The sequence below is a fragment of the Pan troglodytes genome, chromosome 13, assembly GCF_028858775.2.
Source record: "Pan troglodytes isolate AG18354 chromosome 13, NHGRI_mPanTro3-v2.0_pri, whole genome shotgun sequence".
NCBI lineage: Eukaryota > Metazoa > Chordata > Mammalia > Primates > Hominidae > Pan > Pan troglodytes.
In genome coordinates, this window is record NC_072411.2 from 69,631,037 (window position 1) to 69,649,703 (window position 18,667).

The window sequence follows — 18,667 nt, forward strand, 5'->3', positions numbered from 1 at the left end:
TCTCTAATACAAAATTTCTGAGAAACATATTGGACCAGAGAATATTTGTTAAACTTTTTATTAAATTCAGATTTATGGAAATATTGCAAAGACAGGACAAAGAATTCCCATGTACATTTCATCCATAGTACTCAACTATTGACATTTTAGCATGTTTGCTATATTAGATATGTGTATGTATAAATTTTTCTGAACCTTTTGAGAGTACAGATATGACATGCCTTTATTCCAGGATACCTCTATATGTATTTCCAAAAACAGAGACATTTTCTTACATAACCACAAAACCATGATCAAAATAAAAAAAAGGTAACAGTGAAACATTAGTACTATCTAATCTACAAATCTTACTCAAATTTCATTAATTATACGACTAATGTTCTTCATAACAAAAAAAATTTCTAGTCTAGGTCAATTCAGCATCATGTATTTCATTTCATGTCTTTTTAACCTCCTGTACCCACAGCAGTTCCTTAGACTCTTGGTTGTTTTTGAAGAATACAGGTCATTTATTTTGTATTAAGAGAATGTCTGTCAGAGTTAGTCTGTTACTTATGATTAGATTCAAGTTAATATTTTGATGGATATTTCAGAGCGATGGAGTTGTATCCTTCTTAGTGCATCAAGAACCAAATTATATCTTTTTCCTTTCCTGATGATGTTAACATTGATCATTTGATTAAGATTTTTTGCTAGCTTCATGCACCCTAATGTTACCTTTTTTTTCTTTCTAGTTAGTAAATATCTTATGGGAAAATACTTTGAGACTGTGTAAATGTTTCTCATCTACCCTACCTAATACTTTTGCCTGAAACAATTATTACTATGGTAGTTGTCAAATGATTTTCTAATTCCATTATTCCCAATACATTTATTAGTTGCCATTCTTCCATTAAAAAACATCTTTCTCTTCTCTCTCATTTATTTTTATCTGTATGCATTCCTAGATTTTTGTTTTATTCTTTAGGTTATACTATTGATGGCTCTCACAAGTACAACTCCAACTCAGAAATATTTTTGGCTCCCCCCGTCCCCTCCCCATTGAATGCCCTCTTAGCACTTTTACTTTACTCTCTAACACATATCACAATTTGCAGTTATATATGTATGTATAATCATTTATAGTATGTATATATAAATTTATATAATCATTCGTCTAATGGCTGCTCCCCAACATACTAGAATTAAACTGCATGGGGACAGGGACTAGGTCTATTTCATTCATTTGACATCCAGTGGAGTGCCTGACCGTAATAGCTACTTTTTGAGAGAACACTTCCGTATCTGAATATATTTTTAAAGACTTAAACATATATATTATATAGTACATTGTGCAGAAAGAAAATAAAGCATGAAGGTTAACAAACCAAATTAAGAAATAATATTAACTGGTTTCATGATTTTGATAAACTGGCATCTCTCAGATCTTTTATGGCAATTCTATCACACATGTTTATATGCAAAGGTCCCAATATAAATGGTTTAGGTCTCACATAGGTAAGTTTTGTCCAGCTTCCAGTTGTCAACTGTGAAATTTCTGTGTAGTGAAAACTAATTAACTTTTAAAAGCACTATTCATTCATTTAGTCAGTCAGCTAATATTTATTAAGGCGCACTGCAGTGGCCAGATATGATGTTAGGAATAGGTATGCACTGGTAATCAAAAAGGAACTATTTTCATAGAACTTGCAGTTTAGTAAGAATGATAAACATTAAACAAACAAATACTGAACTATTTTAATCACATTAAGCTATTTAAAAAGCTCAAAGACGATCTTATGAAGGATATTAACAGGAGGCACCTACTTTAAAGTGGATCGTTAGGAAAATCATGTCTGCAAAGAGTATGATATGTTCGCTGAGATCTGATGGACAAGAAGGAACCAACGGTGTGAGGAGTGTGTGTGCAGTTTGTGTTACATGTGTGTAGGAGAGAAAGAGGAAAAGGGCATTGCAGTGTGTAGGTAAAAATGTAAAAAAGTGTGTGAGAGACTGCAGGTAGGGAAAACTTGGGATGTCCATAGAATTGCTAAATAGCTCATATGGCTAACCCATAAATACAAGGAGAAGGTAGCTAGAATTGATAAATAGCCCATGTGGCTAACCCATAGTATACAAGAGAAAGTAACTAGAGAACAGGCAGAGGGAAGGGCTGGAGTCAAGTTATACAGATCTTTGTAGGCTGTCTTAAGGATTTGGGATTGTATTTTTTTCTGAGCAAAATACAAAATCATTAGTGGTTTTAAGCAGAGGCATCATGGGATTGAAAGTACAATCAATTCTTAGTATTTGCAAATTTTGTATTTATATTTGCAAATTTCATATTTGCAAATTCACCTACTTACTAAGATTTATTTGTAACCCCAATATGTGCCCAAAACTTGTGGCACTTTCACAGTCACAGAGTGGTGAAAAATTTGAGTCACCCAATCAATGCGCACATTCCCAGCTGAGACCTAACAAGGTAATGCCCTGTCTTCCTGCTTCAGCTCTCATACTGTAAACAAATGTCCTTTTTATGGACCATTTAGTGCCATGTTTTCAAAACTTTTAGTTAGATGTGGGCTTAATTCATTTATTCATTTGACATATATTTAATTGGCTGTCAATGGCTATTAAATCATTATCTGTCAGAAAATGTCTTGTTCACCAACTTGTAATATTAATACTAATCAGCCTATAAATGCAAATTTTTTAACCTTATCATCATCCAGAGAGCCTCAAAAAGATATTCCCTTCCCACCACCATCAAGCTGAAGGATGCTTTCTTTCATTTTCATAGTGAGAGTTTAGTATATTAAAATACTTAATGCTAGCTGCAATTGGGATATTTATGAAGTTCCCATCTTTTATATTTTTCAGTTCTTTTTTTTTTTTTTTTTGAGGCAGGGTCTAATGTCACCCAGGCTGGAGTGCAGTGGTACAATTATGGCTCACTGCAGCCTTGACCTCTGGGGCTCAAGCAATCCTGCCACGTCAGCCTCTTGAGTAGCTGGAACTACAGGCACACACCACCACACCTGGCTTATACATTTATTTATAGAGACAGGGTCTCCATACGTTGCCCAGGCTGGTCTCGAACTCCTAAGTTCTAGTGATCCTTCCACCTGAGCCTCCCAAAGTGCTGGAATTACAGGTGTGAGCCACCTTGCCTGGCCAGTGAGTTATTTTCAATCAATTTAACTAAAATGTTATTATTTTATCAGAGGGATTTTTAAGAAGAAAGCAGTCATTGATGAACCTTTCTGCCACTAATCATAAGACTTTTTTTCACTTCAAAGGAACTCCAAGAGCTTTCCATTATAAAGATTAAGCAACTGAGGCAAAACATATTACTTTAGCAAAGAAATTTCTTTAGAAGTTGATATGGTTTGGCTCTGTCCCCACCCAAATCTCATCTTGAATTGTAGTTCCCATAATCCCCACATGTTCATGGGAGGGACCCAGTGGGAGGTAATTGAATCATGGGGGTGGTTACCCCCATGCTGCTGTTCTCGTGATAGTGAGTGAGTTCTCACAAGATCTGATGGTTTTATAAGGGGCTCTTCTCCCTTTGCTTGGCACTTCTAACTGCTGCTGCCTTGTGAAGAAGGACATGTTTGCTTCCCCTTCCACCTTCCACCATGACTGTGTGTTTGCTTCCCCTTCCCCTTCCACCATGATTGTATGTTTCCTGAAGCCTTCCCAGCCATGCAGAACTAATTGAGGGTCAATTAAACCGCTTTCCTTTATAAATTACCCAGTCTTGGGTTTGTCTTTATTAGCAGCATGAGAATGGACTAATACAGAAGTATATACATCAGCAGAGACATACATAAACATATTATATCATACACATTCATTACCTGCTCAAATTGTTACCCTTTTCTTCTTAGCAGTAGTTCAGTATTGTTCACATAATCTCCTCCACATGTCTGTGTTCTTGGGAAAGACAATTCTATCACCAGCCCCAGTAGTTTGGCAATTGAACCACTTTAGCCAATGATGATTATTTCATCCCCTCTGCTTGGGAAAAGTCATGTGATCCAACTCTGGCCAAAGAACCCTGAGTCTGTTGTGATAACATCTAAGAAAGATTTTCCAGATGAAAAGAGACACATGGAAAAAATACGTCTCTGAATGTGGGGTTAAGTGAGCCAATGGTGCCAGGAGATGTCTAAGCCATCTTGCAGCTATAGCAGTTTAAGCATGAGGACAAAAGGCAATGCCCTGAGGAAATATATTAAAAATCTAGGTATATGATGCCACCATCTAATGACCGAATTAACCAACCCACAGTGGAAATTGTATCTGTAGCTTATTGCTTTCAGCATTTAAGACATTTTGGGTTGAGTCTTCTATAACTTGGAGTCATAAGCATCTTAATATGAACCACCATTAGGAAGTTTATTATTTCATACTTCATCATTTGTAAGATACACATATTTGTACATTTTAATATCTCTAAAAAGGAAATGCATCTTACAATTGATGGCACCTCAGCTTCAATGAACTAAAAAATTATTTCTATGAAAAGTTTAATATTCAACATTAAGATATGCAAAAGCATTATGTTAAGCAAAGGTATCCTGATGACATTCTAAGGTATCTAGTCATTGGTAGAACCTAGGGCATTCAGTATTAATCTGATAAAAAATGAAGTAATGCATCACCCATTAGATTAGTTACAAAAATGACTATGGAGTGTGAACTGTAATCGTGGACTCAAGATGAAACAGTCAAGATTATAAAATCTTTTGATTCTCCTCAAATATATTGTTACATATGGTTAGCATTCTTTCCACTAGAAAAAAAAAGGTATTTGCTTTGAAAATACATAGTCATATCAAAGCCACAATGAGATACCATCTCACGCCAGTTAGAATGGCGATCATTGAAAAGTCAAGAAACAACAGATGCTGGAGACGATGTAGACAAATAGGAACACTTTTACACTGTTGGTGGGAGTTGCAAATTAACTCAACCATTGTGGAAGAGTGTGGCGATTCCTCAAGGATATAGAACCAGAAATACCATTTGATCCAGCAATCCCATTACTGGGTATATGCCCAAAGGATTATAAATCTTTCTACTATAAAGACACATGCACACATATGTTTATTTGAGGCAATGACTTAGAACCAACCCAAATGCTCATCAATGATAGACTGGATAAAGAAAATGTGGCACATATATACCATGGAATACTATGCAGCCATAAAAAGGATGTTCATGTCCTTTGCAGGGACATGGATGAAGCTGGAAACCATCATTCTCAGCAAACTTACAAAAGAACAGAAAACCAAACACCGCATATTCTCACCCATAAGTGGGAGTTGAACAGTGAGAACACATGGACACAGGGAGGGGAACATCACACACCAGGGCTTGTCAGGGAGTGGGGGGCAAGGGGAGGGATAGCATTAGGAGAAATACCTAATGTAGATGACGGGTTGATGGGTGCACCAAACTACCATGGCACATGTGTACCTATGTAACAAACCTGCACGTTCTGTGCCTATATCCCAGAACTTAAAGTATAATAATTAACAAAAAAGAAAACACATAGTCATTTCTGATTAATTGAACATAAATTCAATTGAATGCCAACTGTGAATATTGTGTAGCAGGATGTTTTCACTGGACATAAGGGATGTATTTAATATATGAACTCAACATTTTAGGCAGGATAAAAATGCAGACAAGTAACTATAACACATGGCCATGTTTAATCATGGTATTAACTGCTACCAGAACACCAATGAAGTAAAAATGGATACTTTTCTAGGGTATTGGGAAGTCTTAAAGTAGAGGAATCATCTGATCTCAGTTTTGAAGGGTGCATATAATTTAGACAAGTCAAGATTCAGTGGGCTAAGAATATTCCGAACAAAATCATAGAATCTGCAATGGCCAGAGTATTTTCCAGAAACAGGCCTCAAACCAAGATGTTAAAAATGTTAAAATGATGGGAAATAGAGTTGACAGGTAAGCAAGTTTAGATGCATTTTCACCACCAAGTTCTTTCTGTCTGGTTTTCTGGAAAGACATGTTGATGAAATTCTAATCTTAGACCCCTGGAGATTGAAATCCCTCATAAGCAAGAACTGACCTTCAGCTTTCTTTAATAGGCTTCCTTACAGTTTTCCAAAGTAACTTAGGACAGCATGGTAAAGAACAGGAAAGGAAATTGTAGCTAAACACTCATAGGAACTTCAGTTAAAATGAAACTCAAAACAGTTCATCTATGTTACATGCCAGCACTGTGCTAAGCATTTTACATATTTTAGCTAATGTTCAAAGCAACTTTGTGACAGACATGAGCGTTTTATTTGTGAGAAAGCTGAGTTTAAGTACCTTGCCCAAGGTCAAACAACTAGTTAACAAGAGCTAGAATTTTACTGCAGTCTAACTCCCAAATTTAAATTTATATCCACTATATTATATGACTACCAATCACTTTTCAAGTACAGATTTAAATAGATGGGATTAGCTCTTTGGTTTGCCATGTGAAAGGAGGGATTTGGAGGCATTATTTTCTTTTAGTTTATTTGTTCTTTTTGCAAAGTTATTTCTGTTTTAGAATGCTGTTTGCATCAAACCATATGAAGAATGCTCATGAGGAGCATCCAGTATTTATAACTAGGAAATAACCTATAGTTACCTACTTTATGGAAAAAATTACTGAATAGCTGTCTAAAGATTGGTCAATTCTAACTGATCAACTGGCTAGTGATTTTCTATCAGCCTGAAGTATTTACCATTCCCTTGTGTCAAATTTCATTCCAGAAAGAATAGAGGGCTAGGCCTAATTGGAGAATAAATCTCAGGCATGCATCCTGAGAAATATAGATTTTATTTTATCTTCTACAAATAACTTGTCATGGAGGTGCCTGGAACTTCAGGAAAAAATTGGAGTTCTACAGACTAAAGTGCAGGTAAATTGGAAAAGTAGAAACCCTTCCCTCTTTTTCTTTCAAACAATTTAAAATCCAAGTCATGTGCTTTTTGATTTTTAAAAAAATATAGACTAGTCTGCAACTCCAAATGCCGCAAAATGCCATAGAAATAAAAATGGATGGCTAACCTTTGAGAAAGTACTAACATGGCCACAATAATTCTGACCTTCACCAGTTCAGTACTTTGATAACAGCTTTGTCATTCATTTATTTGGAGTACTTTTAAATATTATGTAATGGGCTAAAAAATTTTCTTGACCAAGCAGTATTTAATGGAGCAATACAAACAGGTATGTGTTCCTATAAGATGATTATTTGATTAGTAAAATAAAAATTTTGAAAAGGCCGACTGTCAGAAGAAGAAATTGGATATAAAACACTAAACCAAATCAACCCACACCCTGATATTTATTTTCACATTCAGAAGGGAAAATCCACTAATACCCGATTATTTATTTTCCATGTCAAAGGAGAGCTTTAGATTCGTGTTACAATTAACTGTATGGCATGATTCATTGCAAACTATACTTTCTCTGCAATTTACTTGTAATTAATTTTCTTCTTTTTAATCTTTGGAAACTGGCTTTTGTTTCTGTCCCCCCTTTAATTTATGTAATGATTGTCCATTGACTGCAGAATTATATTTGGGTGTGGCACATTAAAATGAGGCTGTAGTAATGTGTGTAGAGATATTTGTAATGTCTGCTTTCTACTTGAAGCTAGGTCATATAAATTAGAAACCATCCTAGATGACAGAAAAATCAACGACTAGGCCATATATATATATATATATATATATATATATATATATATATATATGTATATATATATATGTACATATATATGTGTGTGTACATATATATATATGTGTGTACATATATATATATATATAACCTAAGCCACAGCAATATTTGCTGAAAACTCCAAAACAATTTCACTTTGAAGGGAACAATTTTCAGCTCAACTGAAAGTACAGCAAAAGGGTTAGGAAAAAGAAACAGAGAAGGTGATTTGAAAAGAAACATGAAGTTGGTCATGAGCAGAATAAAAACTATTTAAGTAAATACCATATTTATTTTTTGGTGTTAAAGTGACAGTGGACCTTAGCCATATCAAGATTTTTTAAATTTTAAATTAAATAATACATTTATAAATAATAAAATCATACTGAAATCTCGAATTCTAATCCAAACCCACATAGATCTTCTTTGCCTTCCTCCATTAAATATGTGTATCTTCTTTATCTCACAGTAAGAAGCTTTGCACTCAACAATATCAATGTATTTACTCATTTGCTCCATCCTACAATATAGGACAACAAACCTATTAAGTAAAAGTCGAAATTGCGTTATGATTCCATGTCAAGAATTTAGGTGTCTGGATAATGTATTTTGAGGCTGAAAATGTTGCCAAACAGGCAGATTTCATCAGAAATAGATCTGGAGAGAACATACAGTTCTTTTTAGTTCCTGATTCATTCTCTTATCCAAAGACCCAGAAAAAAAACCAAAACAGGGAAATATATTTTTCCCTCTTAGTGGTTTTGGATTGTTTGCTATCTTTCTGTTAATATCAATTTAATGAAGAAAGTTAAACATTGAAAAAATATAATATGGTTATTTATTCCTATGTCTCTGTACATGTAGTATTAAATATTCTGTAAGATGCTAATAGGAAAATTTCACAACCAAATACATATAGTAAATATTCAATTAAACATCTTTATAGTCACAGCAGAGACTCTTGGGATTCTTAACTTATTAACATGCTAATAAGGTGGGGGAGAGAGTGGAAAGGGGTACAAAGTCTCTTGATCCTAAAACTCTTTACTCAGGTAGTTTTCTTTGAAACACAAAGCAATTATCACAGTGTATGTTTTCACATTTGCACAGTGACTTCATTAATATCTGCCTAGATGAATGCTCCAGGAAGGCAAGGGCTATGTGTATTTTTCCTCATTTTATTTCCAGTGCCCAGCATAATGCACTTTAGTCTAATTGCAATTTGGGGTCACCAGGGCTCAGGTCTCCATAATTCAAGTTTATCTAATCTATAATGTGTGTGTGTGTGTATGTCAGTTTTTTTATAATGTTTGCTTTTTAAAATATATTGTCCTGTGAATTTTAACAGACCTATACAGCTGTGTAGGCATCACCACAATCAAGATGTAGAATATTTCCATTACACTGAAAAGTTTTCTTATGCTCCTTTGTAATCAGTCTCAACACTTCTCCCCTTTGTCCCCTCCAGACAATCAACTGATACCTGATTTCTGTCTCTATCAGTTTGCCTTTTCTGGAATGACATAAATTGAATCATGCAATATATAACTTTTTGAGTCTGGCATATTTCTTCTAGCATTATGCATTTGAGATTCATCCATGTTGCTGCATGTATCTGCAGTTTATTCCTTTTTATTGCTAGTAGTATGCCCTTGTATGAATGTACCACAGTTTGTTTTTCCCTTTTCTACTTGATGACATTTGAAATGTTGCGAGATTTTTGCAATAAGGAATAAAGCTGCTATAAATATTTGTGTACAGGTTTTATGTGAACTTATATCTTTTTTTATTTTGGGTAAAGACCTGGGTCGTATGAGAAGTATATGCTAAATTTTTAAAATATTAAACTACCAAATCATTTTCTGATGTGGCTGTACCCATTTGTGTTCCCACCAGCCATATGTGAAAGTTCCAGTTGTTCTACATCCTTGCCAGCATTTGCTATTGTCAGACTTTTAAACCCATTATGAGTATTCATATGAATATATGACACATGCTAATAGGTGTGTGGTGGTATCTCATTGTCATTTGAATTTGCATTCCTCTGCTGACTGATAATTTTGAATAATGTTTGATGTGCTTATTTTCTACCTGCCTCAATTCTTTGATGAAGTGTCCATTTGTTGCCCATTTTAAAAAATTTGGATTATTGTTTTATTAATATTGCAATTCGAGATTTCTTTGCATATTCTAGTGAAAAGTCCTTTGTCATATATATGTTTTGCAAATACTTTCTCCCAGTCTGTGGCCTGTCTCTTCATTTTCTTAACAGTGTACATTGTGTTTTTGACCCCAAATGACTTTTTTAGCTGTTGTTCCGTTGTGAATTGGAGAGAATAAACTAAAACCCTTTACATGAAAGTGGCCTTTGTGTATCAGTATACATTATGATTTCACTTTAATTCCATTTAAGGTCTATGAGAGTAAACTTTTAGAAGACAGAGTTGAGATGATTGCTTCTACAGTCATTCTTCCTATTTCGAAACATGGCTTGTAGTACCATTCAATAAAAACTCAGATTGTATATCTAACCTCTACCCAAATCATAGATGGATATGTGGCCAATCTTTTAAGATACAAACTTTGAAGATGAACCTACCTGGCCTCCCGGTTTCACCTTGATCCTCAGCCACCAGTAGGATTTCTGTAGAGTGGTAAAAATAAAAGATAAGCAAGCTAGTGGATTTAATAATTCTCATTTTTAAATCAGTGGTCTGAGTATAAATCATTGTGAGAATTCACTCAAATTCTCTTGTGTCTCTAATATCACTGAACTAGGTAAAGATAACAAAAAAGTGGAGGGTGGAGGCATGGGCCTGGGGATAAATTCTCTAAACTTTATGGGACTTCGGGAGCAAGCTGTCAGGCTTCCATCTTCATTGTATTAACTGTAAGCAGTAAAGGCCTATATTTTGCTAAAAATATATATATTCAATGGAGTGAGGTGGTGATATGTCATATCATAAATTTTATAAGTTTCAGATTTATTAGTGTGGGAAATTTTATTTGTTCTGTGGAAGTTACTTGCATAGGGCACATGGTATAGAAGAAAATGTGCCAGAATCTAGCAATCTAGGTCAAGGTCACTAGTATCTACCATTAATATTTGGAGCCTACCGTAAATTGGACATAAGGGAAGTAAAAATAACCTCTCTGAGTTATATTGTATAGCCAACAGAGGACGGATTGGAGCAGAGGTATGTAATGATTCCTTAGAGAGGCAAAATGGCTTTTCAGATATGGTTTTCCGGTAACAATATTGAATATCAGCATACCTAATCAACCAGAAGAGAAAATCGGTGATCTCATAATGTCTAAGAGATAGGTACATTTTAAGAGAGGAGCTTTGGTGTAAAAGTCCCATTGGCAAGGCCAGAACTTTTCTGAACAGGGATGAACTGGACATATTTGGCCTGAAGTTATTAAACTTTGGAATCATTTAAATAATTTTCCCTTGTTTTAATTTTGACGTCAGCCTATGGGCAGATAATTTATTCATCACATAGATGAGTGTTCCAGCACACACAACTGTTTTATTTCTCGTCATGAATTAATAAATATACACTCCATTTTCATACATGAATTAAGTTAACATAAGCTCATCCTAAAAAAGGTCCTCTATGGATTCATTCTCTTCTGTCATAATTTTATTGCTCTAACTATATAATATCCTCTGAACCTCTGAACCATTGTTTTATTAACATTTTTCTTTAAATTAACTCACCCCTTTTTTAAACTGAGCCTCAGATTAAAGATTAATATCTGAGGTCAGTGAACTAGTTATGTTATTTCCCTAAGATGCATTAGAATAAATTACTACAGAAATAAAAATTTTTTGTGCATGGATCAAAAATTACCTTGCATGCCACACTTTGTAAACACTGCTTTATACCTTGGCAGATTTACAAATGTAATGCCACCCTGTGAGAAGCCAGCTGACCTTTTATGGTGACACCAGCTCATTAAGTGCTTTTTGCATTTGAAAATTATGTACTAAATAATTACATGACTAACCATATCACACAATTGGTCTCTCTGGGCATTTTTTTCTTGGTATGTAAAATTAAGTATTTTCCAACTCTAAATGTTATGACACTAGACAAAACTATATGTGACATACATAGAAAGAACAAGAAAGAGAACACAGACAATATTTGACCTTAGATAATTGAATTGACCTCTCTAACCTCCATGTTCTTATCAGTAAAATAGGTGTACTAGTATAATTAGCATCTCTGGGTTGTTGTAAGGATTAAATGAGATTAGATACACAAAATACACTTACCACAATGCATTAAATGTAGGCATATTGGTTAGTTATGCAGAAGATGAGGGAGTAGAGGAACAAGTTAAATGACATCCTGAGGAAACAACCAAACAGGGTTGATCTCTTCATAAAGTCAGTGTCATCCTTAAAAAATGTATGAAGAAGCTCATTGTTCTAGATTATGAGAGATTTTAAAAACTTGACATCCAGATTCAAGATGTCATCATTAATTAAATACAAGTTCTACAGAAATCAATTGATGACAACTGTGAAATAATTGGAGACATTTTGGTAGTCACTGGGTATTATTAATTATTATTATATTTGAAAATTATTGTTAATTTTTTTAGATACAGAAATGGCTGTACAAGATGATATTCTTGGTTTTAAGCAGTAAGTGCTGAAGGATTTTGGAGTGAAGTGTCATGATATCTGCAGTTTACATTGAAATTATTCAGCAAAAAAAAAAAAGCTAGATAGTTGAAAGATGGAATCATCAAATAGGGCAAAATGTTGATAATTTTAATCAAGACAGGGTGTATGGGTGCTTATTGTACCAAACTTTGTAATTTTCTGTATATTTGAAAATTATCATAATACAGACTTTGAAAGAATGATCCAAATGCATTGATAGGGAACAGATTCCAAGAAATACTGTAGAACAAATATACCAAAATGCCAAGGAGTGTACAGAATAGTCCCATTGTGTACAACTTTCTTGCTCCTTATTTCTCTCCTTCATTCCTGCCTTCTTTCCTTTTCTTCCTATTTTCAAAGAATGAAAAAGAAACTATCAACCATCATTTATTTTTCAGAAGAGGAACTAGGATTGAGGGTAAAAAAAAAGGGGGGGAGGTATTTTACTTTTCACTTAACTTTGCTCAACATTATTTGAATTTTTTACCATATTCATATGTTGCTTTAACTCTTTTTTAATGTTTAAATAAAAGTCACAACCAAATATTTTTAAGTTAATTATTATTAGCTATTTAGCCAAAATTATTAGTGTTTTTCTGAATGAGACTCTTCTTTTGAATAAACAGGGCATCATGTTCTGAAACCAATGATTCTGTGCAGAGTGCCTGCTGAAGATGCTGATTTGACCATAAGGAAAACAAGGGTTGATCAGGACAAAACACCTGGAGAAGAGAAAAGTTTGCCATACACACCTGCCATTCACATGAATAGAAGACATATTCAGATACCTGCTCTTTAGATTCTACAATTTGCCCTTTTAAAAACTCTAGATTAATGTTAGAGCTTTCTAAGATTTTTGTCTAGCAGGATAACCCAATAGATAAGTATTTTTATGGTTTTCTGGTGGAAACTGGAAAACCTGCTAGACAAGTTCTAAAAGAGGCCTAATACTAATCTGGATTAAAAAAATTTTTTTACTAATCTGGATTCTTAATTAATTAATTAAAGTACAGATTGTTTAAATAGTCATGTTCACCCTCATAATGTAATTTTAAATTTTTGTATTGGAATATATTTTTCTTAGTTGTCTTAGTTGAATAGTAGTTTTTTAGAATAGGATAACTACAAATACTAGCTTTCTTTCCTCTCTCTCTCTCTCACCTACCTCTCCTTTTCTTTTCTTTTCTTTTTTTTTTACTTAATCTCTTTTTTTATTATTAATATACTTTAAGTTCTGGGATACATGTGCAGAATGCGCAGGTTTGTTACATAGGTATACCCGTACCATGCTGGTTTGCTGCACCCATCAACTCAGCTACATTAGGTATTTCTCCTAATGCTATCCCTCCCCTAGCCCCCCACCCACTGACAGGCCCCAGTGTGTGATGTTCCCTACCCTGTGTCCATGTGTTCTCATTGTTCAGCTCCCACTTATGAGTGAGAACATGTGGTGTTCGGTTTTCTCTTCCCGTGTTAGTTTGCTGAGAATGATGGTTTCCAGCTTCATCCATGCCCCTGCAAAGGACATGAACTCATCCTTTTTTATGGCTGCATAGTACTCCGTGGCATATATGTGACACATTTTCTTTATCTAGTCTATCATTGATGGGCATTTGGGTTGGTTCCAAGTCTTTGCTATTGTGAATAGTGCTGCAATAAACATACTTGTGCATGTGTCTTTATAGTAGAATGATTTATAATCCTTCAGGTGTATACCCAGTAATGGGATTGCTGAGTCAAATGGTATTTCTAGTTCTAGATCCTTGAGGAATAGCCACACTGTCTTCCACAATGGTTGAACTAATTTACACTCCCACCAACATTGTAAAAGTGTTCCTATTTCTCAACATCCTCTCTGGCATCTGTTGTTTCCAGACTTTTTAATGATTGCCATTCTAACTGGCATGAGATGGTATCTCATTGTGGTTTTGATTTGCATTTCCCTAATCACCAGTGAGGATAAGTTTTTTTTTCATATGTTTGTTGGCTGCATAAATGTCTTCTTCTGAGAAGTGTCTGTTTATATCCTTTGCCCACTTTTTAAAGGATTCGTTTGTTTTTTTCTTGTAAATTTGTTTAAGTTCCTTGTAGATTCTGGATATTAGCCCTTTGTGAGATGGACAGATAGCAAAAATTTTCTCCCATTCTGTAGGTTGCCTGTTCACTCTGATGATAGTTTCTTTTGCTGTGCAGAAGCTCTCTAGTTTAATTAGATCCCATTTGTCAATTTTGGCTTTTGTTGCCATTGCTTTTGGTGTTTTAGTCATGAATTCTTTGCCCATGCCTATGTCCTGAATGGTATTGCCTAGGTTTTCTTCTAGGGGTTTTGTGGTTTTAAGGCTTACATTTAAGTCTTTAATCCATCTTGAGTTAATTTTTGTATAAGGTGTAAGGAAGGGGTCCAGTTTCAGTTTTCTGCATATGGCTAGCCAGTTTTCCCAACACCATTTATTAAATAGGGAATCCTTTCCCCATTGTTTGAAAGTGATGGAGAGAATGGAACCAAGTTGGAAAACAGCGTTCAGGATATTATCCAGGAGAACTTCCCCAATCTAGCAAGACTGGCCAACATTCAAATTCAGAAAATACAGAGAACACCACAAAGATAATCCTTGAGAAGAGCAACCTCCAGACACATAATTGTCAGATTCACTGAGGTTGAAATGAAGGAAAAAATGTTAAGGGCAGCCAGAGAGAAAGGTTGGGTTACCCACAAAGGGAAGCCCATCAGACTTGTAACTGGGCTAAATGCCCCAAATAAAAGACACAGACTGGCAACTTGGATAAAGAGTCAAGACCCTTGAATGTGCTGTATTCAGGAGACCCATCTCACATAGAAAGATACACAAAGGCTAAAAATAAAGAAATGGAGGAATATTTACCAAGCAAATGGAAAGAAAAAAAAATAGCAACAACAAAAAAAAAACCAGGGGTTGCAATCCTAGTCTCTCATAAAACACGCTTTAAACCAACAAAGATCAAGAAAGACAAAGAAGGGTATTTACATAATGGTAAAGGGATCAATTCAACAAGAAGAGCTAACTATCCTAAATATATATGCAGCCAATACAGGAGCACCCAGATTCATAAAGCAAGTTCTTAGAGACCTACAAAGAGACTTAGACTCCCACACAATAATTACAATAATAGTGGGAGACTTTAATGCCCCACTGTCAATATTAGACAGAACAACAAGACAGAAAATTAACAAGGATATTCAGGACTTGAACTCAGCTCTGGACCAAGCAGACCTAATAGACATCTACAGTACTCTCCACCTCAAATCAACAGAATATACATTCTTCTCAGCACCACATCACAATTATTCTAAAATTGATCACATAATTGGAAGTAAAACACTCCTCACCAAATGCAAAAGAATGGAAATCATAACAAACGGTCTCTCAGACCACAGTGCAATCAAATTAGAACTCAGGATTAAGAAATTCATTCAAAACCACACAACTACATGGAAACTGAACAACCTGCTCCTGAATGACTACTGGCTAAATAAATAACGAAATTAAGGCAGAAATAAATAAATTCTTGGAAACCAATGAGAACAAATACACAACATAGCAGAATCTCTGGGACACAGCTAAAGCAGTGTTTAGAGGGGAGTTTATATCACTAAATGCCCACAGGAGAAAGCAGGAAGGATCTAAAATCAACACCCTAACATCACAATTACAAGAACTAGAGAAGCAAGAGCAAACACATTCAAAAGCTAGCAGAAGGCAAGAAATAACTAAGATCAGACCAGAACTGAAGGAGATAGAGACACGAAAAACCCTTCAAAAAATCAATGAACGCAGGAGCTGGTTTTTTGAAAAGATCAACAAAATTGATAGACCGCTAGCCAGAAGAATAAAGAAGAAAAGAGAGAAGAATCAAATAGACACAATAAAAAATGATAAAAGGGATATCACAACTGATCCCACAGAAATACAAACTACTATCAGAGAATGCTATAAACACATCAATGCAAGTAAACTAGAAAATCTAGAAGAAACTTATAAATTCCTGGACATATACATCCTTCCAAGACTAAACCAGGAAAAAGTCGAATCCCTGAATAGACCAATAACAAGTTCTGAAATTGGGGCAGCAATTAATAGCCTACCAACCAAAAAAATCCCAGGTCCAGATGGATTCACAGCCTAATTCTACCAAAGGTACAAAGAGGGGCTGGTACCATTCCTTCTGAAACTATTCCAATCAACAGAAAAAGAGGGAATCCTCCCTAACTCATTTTATGAGGCCAGCATCCTGATACCAAAACCTGGCAGAGACACAACAAAAAAAGAAAATTTCAGGCCAATGTCCCTGATGAACATCAATGCAAAAATCCTGTATAAAATACTGGCAAACTGAATCCAACAGCACATCAAAAAGCTTATCTACCATGATCAAATTGGCTTCATCCCTGGGATGCAGGGTTGGTTCAACATATGCAAATCAATAAACGTAATCCATCACATAAACAGAACCAATGACAAAAACCACATGATTATCTCAATAGATGCAGAAAAGTTCTTGGATAAAATTCAACACCCCCTTTATGCTAAAAACTGTCAATAAACTAGGTATTGATGGAACGTATCTCAAAAAATAAGAGCTATTTATGACAAACGCACAGTCAATATCATACTGAATGCACAAAAGCTGGAAGCATCCCCTTTGAAAACCGGCACAAGACAACGATGCCCTCTCTCACTACTCCTGTTCAAAACAGTATTGGAAGTTCTGGCCAGGGCAATCAGGCAAGAGAAGGAAATAAAGCGTATTCAAATAGAAAGAAAGGAAGTCAAATTGTCTCTGTTTGCAGACGACATGATTGTATATTTAAAAAACCCTATTGTCTCAGCCCGAAATCTCCTTAAGCTGATAAGCAACTTCAGCAGTCTCAGGATACAAAATCAATGTGCAAAAATCACAAGCATTCCTATACGCCAATAATAGACAGAGAGCCAAATCATGAGTGAACTCCCATTGACAATTGCTACAAAAAGAATAAAGTACCTAAGAATACAACTTAAAAGGGATGTGAAGGACCTCTTTAAGGAGAACTACAAACCACTACTCAAGGAAATAAGAGAGGACACAAACAAATGGAAAAAATTTCATGCTCATGGATAGGAAGAATCAATATTGTGAAAACGGCCATACTGACCAAAGTAATTTATAAATTCAATGCTATCCCTATCAAGCTACCACTGACTTTCTTCACAGAATTAGAAAAAACTACTTTAAATTTCATATGGAACCAAAAGACTCCATATAGCCAAGACAATCCTAAGCAAAAAGAACAAAGCTGGAGGCATCACGCTACCTGACTTCAAACTATACTACAAGGCTACAGTAACCAAAACAGCATGGTACTGGTACCAAAACAGATGTAGACCAATGGAACAGAACAGAGGCTTCAGAAATAATGCCACCCATCTACAACCATCTGATCTTTGACAAACCCGACAAAAACCTACCTCATCTTTTCTAAAGAGATTAAAAAAGAAATTGAACTGAACTAAGTAATGAGCACAGTAAAAGCAACTTTGTCAGCAGCTGAGGAGATTAAGACTCTCAGAGCAATATTAACTTTAACCATCACTGGTTCTACTCCTGCCTGGCAGGTGAGCATGGCAGGGCAGGAGCAGAGCACCTCTGATAATGGTGAAATAAAGGGGATTAGTTTACCCCCACCTAGAAATTCGAAAGACCCTCTCTTCACCAAGCTGAAGATATGCTCTGTAAGAAGGTAGGTACTCAGACACTTCTACACTGTTGGTAGGAGTGTAAATTAGTTCAACCATTGTGGAAGACAGTGTGGTAATTCCTCAAGGATCTATAACTAGAAATACCATTTGACCCAGCCATCCCATTACTGGGTATATACCCAAAGGATTGTAAATCATTCTACTATAAAGACACATGCACACATATGTTTATTGCAGCACTACTCACAATAGCAAAGGCTTGGAACCAACCCAAATGCCCATCAATGATAGACTGGATAAAGAAAATGTGACATATATACACCATGGAATACTATGCAGTCATAAAAAAGGATACGTTCATGTCTTTTGCAGGGACATGGATGAAGCTGGAAACCATCATTCTCAGCAAACTATCACAAGAACAGAAAGCCAAACACTGCATGTTCTCACTCATAAGTGGGAGTTGAACAATGAGAATACATGGACACTGGGAGAGGAACATCACACACTGGGGCCTGTCAGTGGGTGGGGGGCTATGGGAGGGAA

At 35.3% G+C, this 18,667-nt stretch overlaps 1 protein-coding gene and 1 non-coding gene across 5 annotated transcripts in view; one reads left to right on the forward strand and one right to left on the reverse strand.

Annotated features, from left to right (window-relative positions):
- Window positions 1-18,667, forward strand: part of B3GALT1 (beta-1,3-galactosyltransferase 1) — a 496,697-nt gene that overhangs the window by 241,149 nt on the left and 236,881 nt on the right. The gene's annotated exons all lie outside the window — the stretch shown is intronic.
- LOC112208470 (U7 small nuclear RNA) lies at window positions 13,296-13,357 on the reverse strand. Its single transcript, XR_002942950.1, has one exon. It is a non-coding gene; the product is annotated as a U7 small nuclear RNA (small nuclear RNA).